At 43.7% G+C, this 20,724-nt stretch overlaps 1 pseudogene; it reads left to right on the top strand.

Annotated features, from left to right (window-relative positions):
• The window catches only part of LOC137095618 (serine/threonine-protein phosphatase CPPED1-like), a 247,489-nt pseudogene extending 227,089 nt beyond the window's left edge, over positions 1-20,400 (top strand).
• The last annotated feature ends 324 nt before the right edge of the window (positions 20,401-20,724 follow it).

Raw genomic sequence — 20,724 nt, 5'->3', positions numbered from 1 at the left:
CCCAGGCAGGAAACAGCCAGGCTTTGAAGCTGCAATGCTAATCAAAGTGACCAATAGCAACATTCACACTTGCCTCAAGCAAACAAGACTTCTTTCTCCCACCCTGGACATTATTCTACAGATATATAAACCCCACTTGACTAGTTTCCAACAGACCTCGCAACCTCTGAGGATGCCTGCCATAGATGTGGGCGAAATGTCAGGAGACATCGTAATGATCCCATAGGAGCGATCTCGGCCTACCCCTACGCACTTCAGGTGTACTCATTCTCCTGTTTGGACTGTCGGAGTGTCGGTGTTTGTGGGAGGGATTGTTGGTTGAAACGCATGCATGTAAAGTAGACACGGGCGTTATTTTTATTCAGAAATGGAAAATGAACCAAAAACTGGCCCTGATGTGGACCAAACACAGCCACAAACAGGGACCAACTAGAGCACACAGCCACAGAAGAGTCTTAAATTTTTTTAGAATTTTTTTTTGTATTTTTTTAAAGAATAAAAGACACTATTTTTAAAAAATACTCAGAAATGGAAAATGAACCAAAAACTGCCCCTGATGTGGACCAAACGCAGCCACGAGACAGGACAAACGAGAGCACACACCAACAGAAGAGTTTTTTCTTTTTTAGAATATTTTTTGTATTTTTTAAAGAATAAGAGAAAGGTATTTTTAGAAAATATTCAAAAATGGAAACTTTACCAAAAACTGGCCCTGATGTGGACCAAACACTGCCACGAGACAGGGCAAGTGAGAGCACACAGCAAGTCGCCATTAAAATCAATCATTAATCATTAATCATTAATCAAGAATAAAAAAAATATTTAGCTAATGATAGCTTGTAGTTTGCTTCCCCTTTGCTTTTCTGAACTTTCCCATTTTGTAGTAATCCCTGTTTTTATGGGGTCACGGGGGGGAAGCGTACACTGGAGCATAGGCAGTTGGGCTTCTTGCCTGAGAGGGAAGGATGGGAGAGGAAGCTTGGGAAGGGATTGTTCTTTGATTTGCCATGATTGCTTCGGGAGGACCAGTACACCAATGGTTCGCTGGATAAATTCTCCTGAGGCTCTTAAAATACACTCCCGAAGCTTCGTTATTGGCGCGGGGTCGATTCGTTAAGGATATAACGAATCGATTCGTTAGTACGGCGGACGCGATCGCGCATGCGCAAAAGCGACTTCCGAAACGTCGTTATTAAATACGATTCGATTCGATATTGAGATTAATAACGAATCGATTCGTGAAAGCGAATATTTAGTATTTTTTTAAGAATAAGAGACAGGTATTTTTAGGAAATATTCAGAAATTGAAAATTAACAAAAAAACTGGCCCTGTTGTGGACCAAACACAGCCACGAGACAGGACAAACTAGAGGACAAACGCCCTGTTGTGAAGCGTACACAGGACTACAGGAGTGCCTCTTAAAGAAATATATAAAGAAATACATAATAGCAGCATTTTTGGGTGAGTATCTTTGTTTTCCTTTTTTAAATAATTAAATCAACGAATAATAGCAGCTGTTCTACTTATAAATATTAAAATATAAGTACCTTCATTTTTAATGGGTTTTTCTTTTTTTTTGGTGGTTTTTTTTGTGTTTTTTTTATGAGGTAGGTAGTTTGTTTATGGGTAAGGGAGTTGGGGGAGGGGGGAAGCGTACACAGGAGTACAGGAGTGCCTCTTCTCCTGGCACCCCAGAGGCGATGCCCAACAGGCTGAAAGGGGACCGGTAGGGGAGGACTGGGGAAAGGGTGTATGAAAGGGAGTTTGGGGGGGCAACACAAAGCACGAAGCACAAAAGTACGTATCAGGGCAATATTACCACGTTGAGCAGGCAGTGGTAACGTAAGGCAACACAAAGCACAAAAGTACACATCAGGGCAATGTTCCCGCGTTGAGCAGGCAGTGGAAATATAAGGCAACACAAAGCACAAAAGTACGCATCAGGGCAATGTTCCCGCGTTGAGCAGGCAGTGGTAATGTAAGGCAACACAAAGCACAAAGCACTAAAGTACGCATCAGGGCAATGTTCCCGCGTTGAGCAGGCAGTGGAAATATAAGGCAACACAAAGCACAAAAGTACGCATCAGGGCAATGTTCCCGCGTTGAGCAGGCAGTGGAAATATAAGGCAACACAAAGCACAAAAGTACACATCAGGGCAATGTTCCCGCGTTGAGCAGGCAGTGGTAACGTAAGGCAACACAAAGCACAAAGCACAAAAGTACGCATCAGGGCAATGTTCCCGCGTTGAGCAGGCAGCGGAAATATAAGGCAACACAAAGCACAAAAGTACGCATCAGGGCAATATTCCCGCGTTGAGCAGGCAGTGGTAATGTAAGGCAACACAAAGCACAAAAGTACGCATCAGGGCAATGTTCCCGCGTTGAGCAGGCAGTGGAAATATAAGGCAACACAAAGCACAAAAGTACGCATCAGGGCAATATTCCCGCGTTGAGCAGGCAGTGGTAACGTAAGGCAACACAAAGCACAAAAGTACGCATCAGGGCAATGTTCCCGCGTTGAGCAAGCAGTGGAAATATAAGGCAACACAAAGCACAAAAGTACGCATCAGGGCAATGTTCCCGCATTGAGCAGGCAGTGGAAATATAAGGCAACACAAAGCACAAAAGTACGCATCAGGGCAATATTCCCGCGTTGAGCAGGCAGTGGTAACGTAAGGCAACACAAAGCACAAAAGTACGCATCAGGGCAATGTTCCCGCGTTGAGCAGGCAGTGGAAATGTAAGGCAACACAAAGCACAAAGCACAAAAGTACGCATCAGGGCAATGTTCCCGCGTTGAGCAGGCAGTGGAAATGTAAGGCAACACAAAGCACAAAGCACAAAAGTACGCATCAGGGCAATGTTCCCGTGTTGAGCAGGCAGTGGTAATGTAAGGCAACACAAAGCACAAAGCAACTAAGGTGATCTACCGCACGGAGCAAGGGTTGGTGTCGAAATCTATCTCCGGGTAGCCCAAAAGTGGCAAGTTGGCCTTTAAGAACACCAGCTTTTCCACCGAAAGGGGGTTGAGTGAGGTACGTTGGAGGGTGATGACATCTCCTGCCAGGCTGAAGACCCTCTCACTCTGCACGCTAGTTGGTGGGCAGCTGAGAAACTTGCGGGCTACGGTTGAGAGGTCAGGCCATGTACTCCTTTTTGAGAACCAGTACGCCAATGGATCGGTGTCTACTAGGCCTGTTTGATCAAGAAAAAATTTGTTTCTAAATTCGATTCTTAATTGGGGTGTTTTTTTGTTTCGATATTAAAAATATTTACAAAACTTACCAAAAAATGTTTTGTTATTTACGAATTTTCGTAAATATTTACAAAACATTTTAGAAAAAAAAAATTTCTTGATCAAACAGGCTAAGTGTGAATGTTGCAGTAATGGTCACCTTGATTAGCATTGAATGGCTTTCTCCCACCCTGGACATTCCATAGTATTAGAGATGATATATAACTCACCATTTGCCTAGTTTCCAACAGACCTCTGAGGATGCCTGCCATAGATGTGGGCAAAATGTCAGGAGAGAATGCTTCTGGAACATGGTCATATACAGCCCTGAAAAGTCACACAAGCCGGATGGCGCGCGGAGGCCGCTTGTGAGCGCGCGCGCGCCATCCAATGGGCTCCGGCTCCTGCGCCCCCCCTCCTCCTCCTCCTCCTCCCAGCTGGGAGGAGGAGGAGGAGGAGGAAGAGGAGGAGGAGGGGGGCGCAGAAGCCGGAGCCCATTGGATGGCGCGCGCGCTTACAAGCGGCCTCCGCGCGCCATCCGGCTCCGGTTCCTGCGCCCCCCCTCCTCCTCCTCCTCCTCCCAGGAGGAGGAGGAGGGGGGGCACAGGAACCGGAGCCGGATGGCGCACGGAGGCCGCTTGTAAGCGCGCGCGCCATCCAATGGGCTCCGGCTTCTGCGCCCCCCTCCTCCTCCTCCTCCTCCTCCTCCCAGCTGCACTTCCTGCAACACAGCTGGGAGAAGGAGGAGGAGGAGGAAGGGGGCGCAGGAGCCGGAGCCCATTGGATGGCGCGCGCGCGCTCACAAGCGGCCTCCGCGCGCCATCCGGCTTCTGCCACGGTGCACTGCTGGGGTGCTTGGGAGCGCCGGAATGGCTCCCAGGCTCCAGCACTGCAGCACCACTCAGCAGCAGCCTCCATGCCATTAACGACACGAGCTGAAGCTCGTAAAATACATGGGGCTGCTGCTTCGATATTTTTAAACCCTTCCGGGTTTAAAAATATGTTTTGATATCGCGTCGGATATTCAAAAAATAACGATTAAAAAACGAAAAACGAATTAACGAAACAAAACCGACAGGCCTAGTGTCTACATCCTCCTGAGGCTCGTCAAAGTACCGATTGACAGAGAACTCTGCCGAGTCCATCTTTGCTGCCTGGGCCGACAAAGATGTTCCTTGCCCTGCCATCAAAGCGATACTGTCGGGTATGAAACGCTCCGCTCTCCTCTTTTTCAGCTGCAGTGCTCTTGCTTCATCCCTGATAGGTGGCAAGGTGGGACTGATGTTATCGGTGCTGCAGTAACCGCTGGTGTTTTGGGGAGTAACGGCAGAAGGAGTTTGCTCTGAGCGTTCCCCCACCCTCCGAGAGTATTCTCCTCTCACGAGCGAGATAAGTTCGGCCTTCCACTTTGGCAGTTCTTTGGAGCAGACAGTGTCCTTGATGGAAGGGTCGCAGAGTGCTGCCAAAACATGAGTCTTACTCTCTGTCAACGGTAGAAGACGTTTACGGAGGGACAAATTCAACTTTCTGACCACCTCCTGGGCCTGTGGAGTCAAGGGCCCAGCCGTACACTGCAATGTACTTTGTCCACCCAGCGACTCCAAATGGCTCTTCAAACAAGAGATGACTGGGAGCACATGGCTGAGTAGTGCTTTGTCTCCTGAAAGTTTTTCGGTGGCCAGTTTGAACAGTTCTAGGATCTCAACCAGCTGAGTGATGGTCATCCACTCCTGGTTGTTGGGGACCAGCTTGTTTATCGGAGCCGCAATTGACAGCGAGACAGCGTGGACTGCCCTTTGTTGCTCCACCATGCGCTCCAACATGATGTAGGTGGAGTTCCAGCGGGTGGGAACATCCTGCAGTAACCGGTGTTGTGGGAGGCACTCCAGGATTTGCCTGTCACGCAGCAGTTTTGCAGACTTAGAGCTACGGTGGAAGAAGCCCGAGATTCTGCGGCAACGCTCAATGAGTTGAGAGACGGCGGTGGCGCTGTTCTCATCGGTCCCCTTGAACCCATCTTTTACGCAGTTATGCAGCAAGTGTGCCATGCATGTTACGTTTGTGAAGCCGGCAGTTTCGACCGCCCGGATCATGTTCCTTCCTGCGTCTGTGACCATGAATCCCGAGTTAGTACCACCAGAATGAGTATGCCGCATCCAGTCTCTCATCATCTCTCGCAAGTACTCAGAAATGGTGTCGGCCCTGTGATCCGTATCGATCACCTCAAGGGATAGGAGTGCCCAACGATGACCCGAGTCTTGGCAACCCTCCATCTCCCACCAGTGAGCGGTCAGGGACAAATAGGAATGCCTTCCTCCCGTGCTCGTCCAGATGTCTGAGGTGAAATGTACATGGACGGGTTGTGACTTGCTCAAAAGGTTCCTGAGACGTTGCTTGCATCCCTCGAACAAAGCGGGAATGACTGTTTGAGAGAAAGTTATGCGACTTGGGATCTTGTACCATGGTGCCAGGAGGTGAACAAATCGGCGGAAACCTTCCCGTTCCACCATACGGAAGAGCTGGTGGTCCAGAGCCATCATCTCTCCCAGGCGACGTGTTATTTCCTTCACTGATGGCGGCTTAACTCCAGATCTCACCCTTGTAACTTGCAGGCCCCAAGCATCGAAGGTTTTCTGCACGGGGCCTGTTGGTGTGTTTGGAGTGCTGCTGCATGTGCTGGAGACTTCAACTACGTCCAACTTCACAGTTGGGTGGTGTCTCCTCATGTGCGTCCTTAGCCCTGTTGTGGCAAGATGCCTCGTATCTTTTCCTCTGCTGACGTTCGCACCGCAATGCCTGCAAACTGCCAAAGTGGCCTTGTCCTTATGGACGTCGTAATGATCCCATAGGAGCGATCTCGGCCTACCCCTACCACGCACTTGAGATGTACTACTCATGCTTGTGTTTGGACTGTCGGTGTTTGTAAAAGGGATTGTTGTTGGTTGTTTCTGTGGCTCGCCCTCCAGCACCAAGCAGTCCTCTTGATCACTAATTCCTGTGGTGGAAGCAGATTCCATATTGTCTCCTTCCTCCCATTCCTCAGACACGTCCGCCTCCTCGCCCTCCTCTTCATAACAAGTACTAGTATGAGAGGTACTTGGAAGGACATCAGGATCTGAATGTAGAGTCTTTCGAACTGAGGAATAAGGAGGAGGTCCTCCCATCTCAATGCTGGTTGAAGCATCTGTGGGTGTTTCAATAACCATCTCGTCGGTTGAATGTTCCCTTCTTGTCAATGTGTCCATCTGCAGTCCCCTGCCTTTCTTTGGTATTCGCGATAGCACTTGGCCCTTGCGACTAGAAAAGCCGGGAAGGAAGCGTTTCATCACACAGGTTGGAAGTACACAAATGAGCGATCAAGCACTGTATTGTATGACTTTGAGTTGGCAACTAGAGCACACAGCCACAGAAGAGTTTTAGAATATTTTTGAATTTTTTTGAGTTTTTTTTAAAGAATAAAATACACTAAAGGTATTTTTTAAAAATACTCAGAAATGGAAAATAAAGCAGAAAATGCCCCTGCTGTGGACCAAACACAGCCACAGACAGGGACCAACTACAGCACACAGCCACAGAAGAGTTTTAGAATATTTTTGAATTTTTTTGAGTTTTTTTAAAGAATAAAATACACTAAAGGTATTTTTTAAAAATACTCAGAAATGGAAAATAAAGCAGAAAATGCCCCTGCTGTGGACCAAACACAGCCACAAACAGGGCCCAACTACAGCACACAGCCACAGAAGAGTTTTAGAATATTTTTGGGTTTTTTTGGGGTTTTTTTAAAGAATAAAATACACTAAAGGTATTTTTTAAAAATACTCAGAAATGGAAAATAAAGCAGAAAATGCCCCTGCTGTGGACCAAACACAGCCACAGACAGGGACCAACTACAGCACACAGCCACAGAAGAGTTTTAGAATATTTTTGAATTTTTTTGAGTTTTTTTAAAGAATAAAATACACTAAAGGTATTTTTTAAAAATACTCAGAAATGGAAAATAAAGCAGAAAATGCCCCTGCTGTGGACCAAACACAGCCACAAACAGGGCCCAACTACAGCACACAGCCACAGAAGAGTTTTAGAATATTTTTGGGTTTTTTTGGGTTTTTTTTAAAGAATAAAATACACTAAAGGTATTTTTTAAAAATACTCAGAAATGGAAAATAAAGCAGAAAATGCCCCTGCTGTGGACCAAACACAGCCACAAACAGGGACCAACTAGAGCAGAGTTTTAGAATATTTTTGAGTTTTTTTTAAAGAATAAAAGAAAGGTATTTAGAAAATATTCAAAAATGGAGCTGGCCCTGAGCTAACACAGGCAGGAGTCAGGGCAAACGATCTAACACCCAAAAAAATAGCACACACCAACAGAAGAGTCCAACTACTCTTTGCTCCAAGCCAAGAAGCCACGGCAACACAAGCAACAAGCACCAAGCAGCACAACCCTCCCACACACCTCTCCTCCCTCGCCTCCGCGCTAGAAATGAGCTCCGCGGCCGCGCGGAGCTCCTTTTAAAGGCCTTCCCGGCCAATCAAAAGCAGCCACGGTGCACTGCTGGGTGCTTGGGAGCGCCGGATTGGCTCCCAGGCACCAGCAGCAGCACTCACAGTCAGCACAGCAGCCTCCATCCCATTAACGACACGAGCTGAAGCTCGTAAAAAAAATGGGGCTGCTGTTTCGATATTTTTAAACCCTTCCGGGTTTGAAAATATGTTTTGATATCGCGTCGGATATGCTAAAAATAACGATTAAATTCCAAAACAACGAATTAACGAATGAAAACGGACAGGCCTATATATTGTTTCTTGTATTTTATGTATTTTATGTATATGTGTTGGGTGTATTTTGTTTATTTATTTATTTATTGTTGTTATTTTGTACTGTTTTATCCCTTCTCTTTGTTTCTCTTTGATTTTATTTGGCTGTAATTCTGGGTTCTATGATCTCCTTTCTTCGTTCTTCCGCCCTTACTTTCTTTGCGACTCTTTCCCTTGCTTGCCCTTCCTGTTTACGTCTCTTGCATGTTGCTCTTCTCTCCTTTAATTGAAACTCCGCCCCTTTCTAGCTTCTTCGCATGTCTCCTCCTCTCTGATGTTCCTGACGCACATGTGTGCGTGCGCCTTGCTTCTCCCTTCCTCCCGTGCCTATTCAGCCCTTAAAGGTACAGTCCTTGTTTGTTAAATTTGTTATTTGTCTTCTTGGGGGTGTGGGATAGAGATTTAATTAGTTGAATTAAATTTGGCAGAGGAGAGGCAAAGGGTGGACTATGGGGGGCGGGCTTACCTCCCTTTATGTTTCCTTCTGTTTCTCTCTTCTCTTTTCCTTCTTCTTAGATTTCTCTGGCTTTGCTTGCCTCATTTATTGTCTTTGTTCCGTCTTCTCTGTATTTGCTTTCAATTTTGCACTCTCTTTTCTCTCTATCTGTCGGTGAAAGTGCCAGCTGTAGGACCCACTTTCCACGATTCTTTCTTTTTCTTTCTTTTCTCCTTCCTTTTCGTACACCTTATATCTTTGTTAAGAGTGGAGGCAGGAGACATAGGTGGGTCTTTCGAACCTTGCCTCTCCCCTGGGTACTTACCTGGCAGGGGAGACACCATGATCACGAAAACTCAGCATTCTTGAAGGTCCTTCTCATGAGTGGCTTCTCAAGTAACTTCAAGTATATAATGAACACACTGAGATATTGAAACATTTAGTAAACCTTGGTTCAGTTATTAATAACAATGGGGGCTACAGTCAACAAACCAGTAGAAGATTAGCACTTGGAAAGGGAACTATGAAGAAACTATATGGGCTCCTCAAATATAAAGATATATCATTGACCAGCAAAGTCATTATCATCCATGACATTGTATTTATAGTTTCTGTGTATGATTATTAAAGTTAAACAGTGAAGAAATCTGACTGGAAGAGAATTAACTCATTTGGAATGTGATCCTAGAGGAGTTAGTTCTGAAGATGCCATGGATGGCAGAATAGACCAATAAATGAGTCTTGGAGAAGATAAAAGTTGAACTCATTCTAAGGTTGGACTGGATGGCCAGTGTGGTCTCTTCCAACTCTATGATTCTATTATTCTAGAGCCAAAATGGCTAAACTGATACTGTCACACTTTGGCCATATCATCAGAGACATTCATTAGAAAGACAGCAATGCTTGGAAAGGCAGAAGGCAGCAGGAAAAGAGGAAGACCATATTCCAGATGGATAAAGTCAATCAAAGAAGTCATGGCTTGGGTCTGCAGGATGACAGGATACAGAATGGGGGATGCCTGGCTTGAGAGCAGTACGCATGACGAGTTGTCCTTGTGGACAACAAGTTAAACATGAGCCAGCGATGTCATGCAGTGGCAAAAAAAAGCCAATGGAATTATGGCCTGTATAAATAGTATAGTGTCTAGATCCAGGGAAGCCATGCTACCCCTCTATTCTTCCTTGGTCTGACCACAGCTGGAATACTGTGTCCAATTCTGGGCACTAAAGTTGAAGGGAGATGTTGACAAGCTGGAATGTGTCCAGAGGAAGGCGACTAAAATGATCAAGGGTCTAGAGAACAAGCCCTATGAGGACCAGCTTAAAGAGCTGGGCATGTTTATCTTGCAGAAGAGAAGCTTGAGAGGAGACATGATGGCCATGCATAAATATGTGAGGGGAAATCATAGGGAGGAGGGAGGAAGCTTATTTTCTGCTGCCCTGGAGACTAGGACACAGAACAATGGCTTCAAACTAGAGGAAAGGAGATTCCAACTGAACATTAGGAAGGACTTGCTGACTGTGAGACCTGTTCAGAAGTGGAACTCTCTGCCCTGGAGTGTGGAGGAGGCTCCTTCTTTGGAGGCTTTTAAGCAGAGGCTGGATGGCCATCTGTCGGGAGTGCTTTGAATGCGATTTTCCTGCTTCTCGTCAGGTGGTTGGACTGGATGGCCCACCAGGTCTCTTCTAACTGAATGATTCTATGATTTGGAGACATCTCAGTCATAGAATTGCCATGCATCTGAGAGAGACATTAACAAGAGTAATCTACTTCACCTTGTCCAGAGGTATGCGCCTGATGTTGCAGAGTTGTTGTGAAGGTAAAGTAGGAAGGAGCAGAGCCATGTTAGTCTCTTAGCTCATTGGAGGAAGAAGAGAATATAAATATAACTAATACATAAAATAATTTATCTCACACACTTGTTGGAGACTCTGGTTGTAGACAGACAGCATTCTGAACACCATGAAAGAAAGGAGATAAGAGGTGAAAAATAACTAGAATTTTATGCAGCTTCATTAATAAACTTTAATTGCTTTGCAGTATATGGATTGAGATCAGATCTAAACTTTGCTCCAACCCCCTTTTAAACTGCTGCATCGCCAAAGCCTATATAGATGTGTGCCATATTTAAGTCAAAAGTTTTGAAAAACCGAACATGCATTTAACTTTGAAGAATTCCAAGAGATGCCCATCACAGTGTTTCAGAAGGCAGGATTCAAAGAGATGGAAGCTCTTAAGATGTGAGTCATTCAGTGCTGCCTTATCTGCCCATCTTAATAGAGGATCTCGGTTTTCAAAGTTCTATCCATGATCCACAATTACTTCTTTAATCAGTCTTGTAAGATAATACTAGCTAATGTATTTTAAATGCTGTTTTAAAATCACTACCCAGTTTCCTCTAACAAAAAATTAAGCTTCTTTTGAGAAGATAGATTCAATTATTAATCTATACTAAAGAAAGAGTAATTAGTCGTTGATTTCTGAATTATTATTATTAATAATAATACATTTTATTTATATTCTGCCATTCTTCCCATGGGGACTCAGAGCAGATTACCATATAAACAGATACTGACAAACATTCAATACTTTGTTTCAATACAATGGGACACACAAACAAAGGCAAAGGATTCTCCTTTCATTTCCGGCTTTGGAGGCAGTGCTTATCTCTTCCTCTGGGGGAGGTGCTTTTCTCCATTTCCAAGCTGAGGAGCCTGCGTTGTCACCTTCTGGTTGTGTAACCGGCGTAACTGCTTGTAGCATCTTTTTGTTTTTTCCCGCCTAAGCGGGACCTGTTAATCTACGCACATTTGCATGTTTTCAAACTACTAGGTTGTGCATATTTTGAATTTATTTGGGAGATATTAATTGGTTTTTGTGGCCACACTGCTGTCTCTAAAAAACTAGGTTGAGAACACCTAATGTTCTAGAACTTCTAGTACCCCTTTCCAACAGGGAGCTAGCACTGTCTTCAGTCAAATGCTATCTGGCTGCCGTATCCTAGCATTGGCACAAAACAGAAAAACTCTTCTTCGAGCCTCAACAGACTATTAACAATGAAAAAAATAAAAAAACATAATCAAAAACTTAAAACTTGGGAAATCCCCAGGCCCTGATAGTTTCATGACTGACTTTTATAAAAATTCTACTGAAAGATCTATTTATTTATTTACTTTGCTTGTATACTGCAATTTCTCAGCCTTGTAGGCGACTCAACGCGGTTTACAACAAGAGCAAAAGTCAATCCAACAGCATACAAAATTTAAAAACCATTAACAGCATAATATACAAAATGACACATCAATAACAACACATTAACGTCTCGTAACTAGAATCGTGATCCAATTCGTCTTCCATAATTCCGTTTCCTATATTCAATGTGTACATTGCATTGTTTAACCGAACGCCTGTTCGAACAGCCAGGTTTTTAGTTTTCTTCGAAACACCATTAATGAAGGGGCTGATCTAATGTCCATGGGAAGGCTTTTCCACAGTCGAGGGGCCACCACAGAAAAGGCTTTGTCCCTCGTCCCCGCCAGCCGTGCCTGTGATGCAGGCGGGATCGAGAGCAGGGCCTCCCCAGAAGAGTCCTGGTGGGTTCATAAGCAGAGATACGTTTGGATAGGTAGCTTGGGCCAGAACCATTTAGGGCTTTAAAGGCCAATGTCAGCACTTTGAATTGAGCCCGGTAGCAAATTGGCAGCCAGTGGAGCTGGTGCAGCAAAGGAGTAGTATGCTCCCTGCGCTCTGCTCCTGTTAGTATCATGGCTGCCGCACGTTGGACTAGTTGGAGCTTCCGAGCCGTCTTCAAAGGCAACCCCACGTAGAGAGCGTTGCAGTAGTCTAAACGGGATGTAACCAGAGCGTGGACTACCGTGGCCAAGTCAGACTTCCATGGTATGGGCGCAGCTGGCGCACGAGCTTTAACTGTGCAAATGCTCCCTGGTCACCGCCGAAACCTGGGGTTCCAGGCTCAACGATGAGTCCAGGATCACACCCAAGCTGCGAACCTGTGTCTTCAGGGGGAGTGCGACCCCGTCCAACACAGGCTGTAACCCTATACCCTGTTCGGCCTTGCGACTGACCAGGAGTACCTCTGTCTTGTCTGGATTCAGTTTCAATTTGTTTGCCCTCATCCAGACCGTCACAGCGGCCAAGCACCGGTTCAGGACCTGGACAGCCTCCTTAGTGGCAGATCTACCTCCCTACATGATAAATTTACTTAAGACCCTGCTTGATGGTGATCCTACACCTGATAGCTGTAAAGCTTCTAGGATAATAATAATAATGATGTCAAAAACAGCAGAGGAATACCCAAGTCAAAGCACTTTGCCTGTAGCACTTATCAACTAGAATACCAAAATTCTCACTAATTGATACATCCAAGTTGATCATATGGGTTTTCATGCCCCAATGCCAACTCACAGATGCTACAAGAGCTTTGAATGTGATAAGGGAAAGGGAAAGGTTTCATCTGACATTAAGTCTAGTCATGTCCGACTCTGGGGGGTGATGCTCATCACCATTTCTATGATGAAGAGCCTGTGTTGTCCATAGACACTTCCTAGGTCATGTTGCCAGCATGACTGCATGAAGCTCTGTTATCTTCCTGCAGAAGCGGTACCTATTGATCTACTCATATTTGCATGTTTTCAAACTGCTAGGTTGGTAGAAGCTGGGCCTAACAGCAGGAATTCACCACGCCCTCTGAATTCAAATTGCCAACCTTTTGGTCAGCAAGTTCAGCAGCTCAGTGGTTTAACCTGCTATGCCACCAGGGGGCCCTGAATGTGATACATTGGTCTAATACAGTGGTTCCCAATCTGTGGTCCGTGGACGACCAATGATCTGAAAGAACTAAAATATGGTCTGCAGCCTCACCATTACAATGAGAGCGACTGGTCTCGCGAAACCCTCTTATAGTGCCAACGCTTGTTAAAGATGCTTTTCTGTGGGCAAGCAGATGGCAACTAGTGGATGGCATGTATTCTGTATCAAAAACTAAAGCTGATGTGGTCTATCCAATGCAATTTTCTGAATCGGCACCCTAAATAACTAAACTGAATTTCAAGTTGACCAAAAAACAATTTATAACCCTTTTGGGTTTAATGTTGGAGAGTGGTCCCTGGTCAAAGAGGTCCCTGGTCAAGTGGTCCCTGGTCAAAACAAGGTTGGGAACCACTGCTCTAATACTTCTAAATCCCATATTTCATGGATCCCTCTAGATCAGTGGTTTTTTTAGCCTATGGGTCCCCAGATGGGTTGGCCTACATCCCCCAGAAATCCCAGCCAGTTTACCAGCTGTTGGGATTTCTGGGAGTTGAAGGCCAAAACATCTGGAGACTCACAGGTTGAGAACCACTGTTCTAGATGCCTTAAAAGCCTTTGACAGCATTGAATGGATCTATCTCTTCAATACATACACTTTTAAAAATTCTTCAAAGGCTGCCACAAAGAAGAGGATGTAGGCTATTCTCTACTGCATCAGAGAACAGTACCCCGGTTCTGTGGTTCAATATTGTTTCTAGAAGTCATCATGTCCCCCAAATTGCTGTCCTAAGGTTTGTACAATTTCCGTAAGATTTATCTTACCCTTTTGCACATGTATTTGGTTTTAAATGAGAAACCTGTCAACTCTTTTTAAAAGATGGTGTAAGAAACCTCTGTTTGCTGTAATTGACTACTATAGTCACAAAAAATTTCAAGAGACTGAAGCACAGCCACTCAGGAGAATACAAGCAAATAAAAGTAGCAGGATGCATTTATGGAAAAGAAGTCAGTACAGTAAAGGTATCCCCTCTCTAACTTAGTCTCTTGGCCGCAAGGTTGTCATGTAAGTAAATTGTTCTGTATAGCTGGTTGAGACAATATTAATGTTGCTTGTCAGATCATCTCTCTCCGCATCAGCCACACCGTTTTAATATCTTGCAATTACAACCAGTAGACTGATTCCTCTCCCACACAGCCTTCCTACGGCTTTCAAAACTGTCAGGATTTCTGGATGGCGCTAAGATGTCGAGGAAAACGAGAAATGTCTAGCCAACCAAAGAATTTCCCGAGAATTTCCCGAGAAAAGGTGTAAAAAAGGAAACGTAGTTCTCACAACTTCATACATTTCTTTTTGGCTTGACTCCAAAGGCTTTTTAAAATGAAAAGCAAAGAGTAGAAGCGAATCAATTGATGAACCAAATATGAGCTATTAAATCTTCTGATATTTATTTTAGAAAACAAAATATACTGAACCATGAAAACTAATGCATTAGCCTAGGGAGTGGAGGCCTGTGACTTTCCAGATGTTGGCTTCCAATTCCTCTATTATCCTAGAAAAAAATTGGCTTGAACCTCAACAATAACACCTGTAGGGTGCCACACTCGCAAATTCTTATCTTAGTCAAATATATCATTTAGTGGGTTGCTGTGAATTTTCTGGGCTGTTTGACCATGTTCCAGAGGCATTCTCTTCTGATGTTCCACCCACATCTATGGCAGGCATCCTCAAAGGTTGTAAGGTCTGTTGGAAACTAGGCAAGTGGGGTTTATATATATGTAGAATGCCCAGGGTGGGCGAAAGAACTCTTATCTGTTTGAGGCAAGTGTAAATGTTGCAATTGGCCATCTTGGTTAGCATTGAATGGCCTTGCACTTTCAAAGCCTGGCTGGTTGCTGCCTGGGGAATCCTTTGTTGGGAGGTGTTAGCTAGCCCTGATTGTTTCCTGTCTAGAATTCCCATTTTTAAGTGTTTTTCTTTATTTACTCTCTTGATTTTCGAGGATGTTTTCATACTGGTTTCTTCCTTCCTGATTAAATTGTCCACATGCTTGTGGATTTCAGTGGCTTCTCTGTGTAGTCTGACATGGTGGTTGTTAGAGTGGTCCAGCATTTCTGTGTTCTCAGATAATATGCAGTATCCAGGTTAGTTCATCAAATGCTCTGCTATGGCTGTCTTCTCTGGTTGAATTAGTCTGCAGTGCCTTTCATGTTCCTTGATACATGTTTCATCTAAGTGTCTGGGGTCCCTATGTAGACTTGTCCACAGCTGCATGGTATATGGTAGACTCCTGCAGAGGTGAGAGGATCCCTCTTGTCCTTTGCTGAACGTAGCATTTGTTGGATTTTCTTATTGGGTCTGTAGATAGTTTTTAGGTTGTGTTTATTCATCAGCTTCCCTTTGCAGTCAGTGGCTTCCTTGATGTATGGTAAGAATACTTTTCCTCTGGGTGAATCTTTGTCTTTACTCCCATGGGTTCTTCTTGGTCTTGCAGCACTTCTGGTGTCTATGGTGGAGTATCCATTGGCCTGTAGAGCCCAATTTAGGTGGTTCAGTTCATCTTGGAGGAGGTGAGTGTTGGACAGCAATACTAAAAAAACAGGGAAATTCCAGACAAGAATCAGCGAACACCTCCCAACAAAGGACTCCCCCATGCAGCAACCAGCCAGGCTTTGAAGATGCAAGGCCATTAAATACTAATCAAGGTGGCCAGTTGCAACATTCACACTTGCCTCAAGCAGACAAGAGTTGTTTCTCCCACCTTGGACATTATTCCACAGATATACAAACCTCACTTGTCTAGTTTCCAATAGGAGAGTAGACCTCACAACCTATGAGGATGCCTGGGCAAAAACGTCAGGAGAAACTGTCGCTGGAATATGGCCATACAGCCCAGAAAACTCACAGTAACCAGTGATTCCGGCCATGAAAGTCTTCAACAACACATATAATTTAGTAACAGTCGATCTGGCTCTCGATACATCTGTCTCAGGGTGTGCTCCTCAGATGAGAATTACAAATAGGCTCAAGAAGCAGGAATCATAGGGATTGGACTCTCCACTGGCATTCATTGTGTCAGGCTGTGATTTCAATTGAGAGTGCGTTCAGTTGGACCCAACAGGCCTCTCCTCATGTTCTGATTTCTTTGTACATGAATCAGAGATAGGTAGTCAACCTTTTCAGTCTTTGCATCATTTAGCAGGCATGCTAAATGCATCAATTTTTTAATGTGTTCAGAGTCTTTCTAGGGAAAACTGCAATCGACATCTCTGCTGATTTGACGTCGCAGTGGCCTAGGCCATGTTGACACGTTTTAAAATACAGCACCTTCCTTCAAACAACCTAAGTATGATGTGGGCTCACTATCTGCTATGACACCTCCGAGTGTTCCTCTTGGACTAGCATTGGGTACATATTTAGGTTCTTACTTTATTATCGACTAGGGCTATTGCTTTCTCCCATGCTCTTTGTTCCCAGCTGTGATGGACAGATAGTAAGTAAAAGTATTTCTATCCCAGCCTGTCTCCCCATGGGGACTCAGGGCAGTTCACAACATAAAAGGCAAACATTCAATGTTGTATGATACAAAAAAAGACTAAAACAATTCAAAATAAACATAACAGTGTATTCAACCATTCAAAATTATTACTGTTGCCCATTGGTCCCAAATATTTTGATAGAACGCATGCAAAAAGCATTATTACCCATATTATATTCCTTTAAAAAGTCTAATTTTCCCAATTATTTGCAGAGGGAAAATTAATGCAACTCAAGGAGAAGATATTTCATGCATTAGGCCAGGTATGGGCAAACCCAGGCCTGGGGCCCAGATGCGGCTCCTAGGGCTCTTTTCTCAGGCCCTCCTCTCTCAACATCCTATATTTCCTTCCTCCCCTCTTTTCTCCTTCCCTTTCTCTTTCTCCCTCCCTCCTTCCTACCCTTCCACCCTTTCGTCCTTCCTTCCCTCCCTCCCTTTTGTCTTTTCTTCCTTCTCTTTCTTCCCTTCCACCATTCCCTTCCACCCTTTCATCCTTCCTTCCTTCACTTTTGTCTTTCCTTCCTTCCCTCTTTCCTCCCTCCTTCTCTCTCTCCTCCTTTCTCCTTCCACCCTTCCTTTCCTCCCTTTCATCCTACCTTCCTTCTCTCTTTCTCCTTCCCTTCCTTCCTTCCGATCCCCAAGTTAGGAAGGTTGCCCATGCCTGCATTAGGCAGATCCATGGCATGTTACTGCATTTCTTTCTAGTCTCCTTGGTGTTTTTTTCTTTACTAGAGTCTTCTTGAGTGTGTGTCAAAATGTAATGTTAAAATATTCTGAAAACTCAGCCCATGATTTTGATTTGATGATGAAGAAGGGGGAAATCCTCGCCTTGACTCTTAAGCAGGACTTTTCTTGAAGTCTTACTACAATGAATTATAGATGCATCTTGCATCCTAGGTAGACAAAGTTTGTTGAGTTATGCTAAATAAAGGATATTCATTTTGATCAAGAAGCGAAATGGGACAAACTGCTTCAGCAGCTAAATTCAGACTTCGGAAAATCAAAGTGGATATTTCACTCGTGGTTTCAATTTTCTTTTTTTGCTTTACATTATCTCTGTTGGAATCATTCAGCAGCTTCTCTTTGAGAGAGATATAAACCTGCAAATATTGTGTAGAGTGAGCTGAAAATAGAAAACAGGTGATGTGTCATGGTTGCAAAACCCAGGAAGATGTGCTGCCAATTTGTTCTTGATACTGATTGCTTGAGGATCTCGGGAAAAGACTATATTTTCCCCTTAAAATGCTGCTAGAAGTGAAGGAAGCACAATTCACAAATGAGATTGACCAAAAAAGAAGGAGGTGTCCAGAGAAGGGGTCTGTCCTGGGCCCAGAGCTCTTCAAGATCTTTCTCAATTACTTGGGCAACGGAAGAAATAGAAGGAAGGCCTGCTGATTGGATTTGCAGATGAAGCCAGATTGGGAAAGATCACCAATACTAAGACAGAATCAGAATCCAAAATGACCTCAACAGATGAGAGAGGCCAAAAGTAACCAAATTATTGTATTTACTCAAGCCAAATGCACCATTAAATCTAATGTCACCTCAATTTTCAAAACCCTGAACCAAAAAAACCCTTATTTGCCAATGAATGTCATGTGCAGCAGAAAAAAGTGACCAAAAGGCACACATTATAGTGGCTGCATACTTATAATTCCTTCTTTAAAAACAAAAGTGCTAGAGCACCAAAACTTCCAGCAGTGAAAAAGAGAACCTTGGTGGTGCTTCTATGTTGTATGTAGGATAAATCCACTTTAACTGCCATGGCTCAATTGTATGAAATTATGTAGTTTTACAAGGTATTGAGCTTTCTCTGCTGAAGAATGCTGATAGCTCATCAAACTACAAACCCCAGGATTGTATAGCATTGAGCCACGGCCATTAAAATGGAGGTGACATTCCTCAAATAGGAGCTCCTGGTGCAACTCCCGAAGTAGCTTCCCCTTTCGCTTTGGCCCAGAACTAAGATTACCATATTAATCTAATGTGCACCCTAATTTTGGGGAGGCAATGTAGACACTCACACAAAAAAGTTGAGCATTAGAGCAGAGTAACTTTGAATATGTTTTAATGGTTTTTAACTGGGAATGTTTTAATATTGTTTATATTTAATCTTGTTTTTCAAGTTCAAAAACTTGAACTTAATCCTGTATGTTTGCATATTTGTATAATTTAAACTGTATGCTAATGCTTTTATGTTAAGCTGCTTTGAGTCTCCTTTGGGAGAGATAAAGCAGGTATAAATAATAATAATAATAATAATAATAATAATAATAATAATAATAATCTTTATTTATATTCTGCTTTATCTTCCCGGAGGGATTCTGAGTGGATTACAGTTTTACATATATAAGGCAAACATTCAGTGCCTTTTTACACAGTGAATAATGACATGCATTACACAGACAGAGGTAAAGGCCTTCCCCTTTCCATCTTCAGTGTTTGGAGTTGATGCTCCTGCCATAGGGAGGTGTTCTTGTTCCATTTTCCATGCCAAGGAGCCTGTTGTCCATAGACCTTCTTGATTCATTGCCGACATGTCTGCATGAGGCGTCCTTTTACCTCCCCACCAAGGCGATACCTCCAGATCTACTAGCATACGTGCTTTCTAACTGCTAGGTAAACAGAAGCTAGGACTGACAGCTGTAGTGCACCCCAACTCACCGGCTTTGAACTGCTAACTCTCTGGTCAGCAGATTTCCTGCAGCTAGGGGTTTTAACTGCTGCACTACTGCAGCATTACAATTTACCAAAGAAAATGAAACACACAGATTTTCCTAATCTAAATATTTATGATAAAAAAACTCTGTAAAACAACTTTTCTTAAAGTGAAAACAGGCCATTTCTTTCATTGTTACTTAAAAAAACAATTGGTAAATTGTGTTCTGTTTCGAAGTATGTACATTTTATATCCCAGTGGTTCCCAGCCTTTTTTTGACCAGTGACCACTTTGACAAGGGACCACTCTCCAACATTAGCACCAAAAGGGTTACAAATCAGTTTTTGGTCAACTTTAGATTTGGTTTGGAGTGCCGATTCAAAAATTGCATTGGCTAGACCACATACAGAACATATGATATGGTCAGCGACAGGGAAAGAGTGGCAGACAGCGCAAAAGAAGCAGAAATAAAATATATATAAAGAGGAAGGAGGCTTGCAGACTAGATTTTCATCCTTGCGGCCACTGGTGGTCTGCAGCCCAGAGGTTAAGAACCACTGTTATATCCAAAGGAATGACTTGTGGTTGTCTTTTTTTGTCTTATTTTGTTCAAACAGGCATCAAGGCGGTGTTTTCTGGTCATTGCCATGAGAACGCTGGGGGAGTCTATAAAGACCTTGAGATGGTCATTTCATCGGCCATCGGATGCTAGCTGGGAGAGGACACCCATGGACTCCGACTGGTGGCCGTCACTGCTGAAAAAATTGCTCACAGATACTACAATCTGAATGAACTGAAAAATAGTCAAGACGTTGGGAAAGATATTGTGGTTATGTTGAAACAAAAGTAGGCCTTTCCTTCCTTTGCCAAATCTATGCCATAGACCAGGCCTGAGCCAACTTTGGTGGTCCCTGCATGTGTTTTGGACTTCAACTCCCACAATACCTAACAGCCAGTAGGCAGTCAAGAATTGTGGGAGTTGAAGTCCTAAACACTTGGAGGGAGGGCCGAAGTTGGCCCAGGCCTGCTATAAATGTATATGAAGCAATATGAGTGTGGTATTTAATTTTGTCCTCACTTTCAGTTATTGGGATTTTAGAATATAGGTGATGGTGATGATTCTCATTGCAATAACCAAAAGGCAAACATTATATTCAGCAAAATTGAAAGCCTCATTGGTTGATAAAAGGCTTTGTTTCACTGCCCACACATGCATAGATATAATTTAACATGTAATGTTTCAACTGATCTGTTGTCATCATTTTTAAA

This window comes from Anolis sagrei, chromosome Y (assembly GCF_037176765.1).
Source record: "Anolis sagrei isolate rAnoSag1 chromosome Y, rAnoSag1.mat, whole genome shotgun sequence".
Classification (NCBI taxonomy): Eukaryota; Metazoa; Chordata; class Lepidosauria; order Squamata; family Dactyloidae; genus Anolis; species Anolis sagrei.
This window is presented reverse-complemented; position numbering and strand designations above follow the sequence as displayed.